Source organism: Alligator sinensis, unplaced genomic scaffold (genome assembly GCF_000455745.1).
Source record: "Alligator sinensis unplaced genomic scaffold, ASM45574v1 scaffold60_1, whole genome shotgun sequence".
Classification (NCBI taxonomy): Eukaryota; Metazoa; Chordata; order Crocodylia; family Alligatoridae; genus Alligator; species Alligator sinensis.
This window is the reverse complement of record NW_005841858.1, coordinates 179,828-182,044: the sequence shown is the minus strand read 5'-3', so window position 1 is coordinate 182,044 and position 2,217 is coordinate 179,828. Positions and strand designations below refer to the sequence as shown.

The following is a 2,217-nucleotide window of genomic DNA, read 5'->3' as shown; positions in this document are numbered from 1 at the left end:
CGGGGGCCGGGGGCAGGAGCCGGGGTAGAGCCCGAGCACGCCGGGCAGCGGCCCCTGCGTGCCCCGCCTGGTGCCCTGCTCGCCCCCCGCTCGCACCCGGGCGGACACCTGCACGTACCTAGCTCGGGCAGGCTTCGCTCCGCTCCCGCGCACACGCTGCCTTCAGAGTGACTGGAGCAAGCAGACACAACCCCCTCCCCTTCTGCAGGCAGATGCGAAGAAAACACACACGGGGGCGGGGGCCCTCCCCCCCCCCCCCCCCCTATGCCCCCCCCCCCCTTAATGGCCCCTTCCACGTTGATTAAAAAAGAAAAAGTCCTAGATTTGTTGTTAGGTTTTTTTTCCTTGCAAGTCCTAGAATTCACTTGAGCCCCTGTTATTTTCTTCGTGGCTGGTTTGTCCCAAGTAGCATCCGCAGGACGGTTTCAGATGGCTTCTTGTCACATGGGCGATGTGTAGACGTCTCCCAGGTTTCTCTTAAAGCACCTTAATAAAAGTTTTGTTATTTTGGTTTGGTTTCAACTGACCTTTGGATACTTTGGTCTGGATTGGAAATCCAGAAATAAATAAAACAAGTCAGTGTTACTGGTTGTAACCAAAACTGTTGAGTAAGCACTCTTAGAAGTGGATTTTGCATTCCTCTCCAAGTTATCTCTCTTACTGTTGTTGCTACTTACATCGTATCTTGCTAAAGGAATTGCACAATTGTTTTGTTCCTTCCCAAAATAATTTGTCGGTTGGAGCCATCCTGCTTCTTGCTGTAGCATAGGACACTGTACTTGCTACAGTCATTTGCGCTCATTTGAATTGCAACCATGGTTTAGGACTGTTACTACTTCATGCATTATTTATGTGTGATTTTTTTTTTTCAATCTTGAAAGTCCATCCAAATTACATGACTAATTTATTGGGAAAGCTTACATGGGAAATCAACAAAATATTCTATGCCTTGAGGAGTACACAAATGATTACAGACAGGAATCTGAAACTCCGCGCTCCTTGGGGCAAGTTATGGAAAATACATTTTTAAAGAAACTTCTTTTATTTCTACAGGATAAAACCTAATCCTTTTGTATTTGCTGTTTTTCTTCCTCCTTTCACCACAATTCAGTAGCTACAGACTGACTATTTCAAGATGTCTTAATTTTATCCCAAATAAGACAACATTTGTAAAATGCTTATCATTAAGTCAAAGTCTGTACTTACAAAAATTGTTCCCTAGTGCCCTCTAGTCTTTAAAATACTAATGAAAAACTGCTTAACCAAACATTCCCACAAGGGAGAACATTTTACCAATAAAACACAAAATATGATGAATATGGCATGATTATATTAAGACCACCATGCTGTTTTATGAAGCAATAATCCTCATTCCTAAGAGGATAAACTACAAGGCCAAAGACCAAGTAGTTTATTTTAATAAGGAACTTGGATTATTGGTTTAGAAAAAAAGGTCATGCTATTAACATGTTGAAAGTCTTTTAAAGTTTATCTGTTACTATATTTCTCATTATCTGATTGATGAATCATTGTTAATGATTTTGTTAGTCACATAAAGCGATTTCCTTAGAGTTCCAATCTGGCTGAAGTAGCGTTACAGTTGTGTAATATCAGCAGAATACACAACGAATTACAGTACATTTATATTTGTTACCTAAGCAGTATTAGATCCAGTCTCCAAAGGTGAAAGGCCAATGCGTTAACTCTCAGTGCCTTGAAACTACCAATTAAAAGACAGTGTTTTTCAAAATTCATATTTATCCCTGAAATAGGTTTACAAAAAAGTGGTCAAAAAGGCAAAGGGACTACAGGGTTCAATGATTCATCTCTAACAATGTAGTGAATGGTTGTGTAGACTGAAATGCATCAAAATCTTTCATTTTATTATTTCACAATACATTTTAAGAAATGTTTTAAAAGTAGGGGTGCACAGATAAAGATTTTTGGGGCTGATACCAACAGCTGATTTTTATGGAGGCATATCAGTTGATACCAATCCAATTTCTGATACGCAGCCCGGCAGCTTGACGAGCGCTGTCCGGCTGGTAAGTCTGTTGTCATGGAAAGAGGGCTGGTAAGTCTAAGTCTGTTGTGGTGGAAAGAGAGGGGGGAGGGGCATGGGTGGGGGGCAGATCGAGGCCCCTGCGGTGAAGGAGGGAGTGGGGCTGGGGCTGCCCAGCCAGGGCAGGGCACGGTATAGAGTCGCAGCTCATCCAG

At 42.6% G+C, this 2,217-nt stretch overlaps 1 protein-coding gene across 2 annotated transcripts in view; it reads right to left on the bottom strand.

Moving 5' to 3' along the window:
• Nucleotides 1–234, bottom strand: part of P2RY1 (purinergic receptor P2Y1) — a 3,015-nt gene extending 2,781 nt beyond the window's left edge. Inside the window, exon 1 of one of the 2 annotated variants that reach the window (XM_006016450.3) lies at nt 119–234. The gene's annotated coding sequence lies outside the window, so the exon portion shown is untranslated. The remainder of the gene's footprint in view (nt 1–118) is intronic. The other variant, XM_025214766.1, reaches the window with a different exon arrangement.
• Nucleotides 235–2,217: the final 1,983 nt, after the last annotated feature.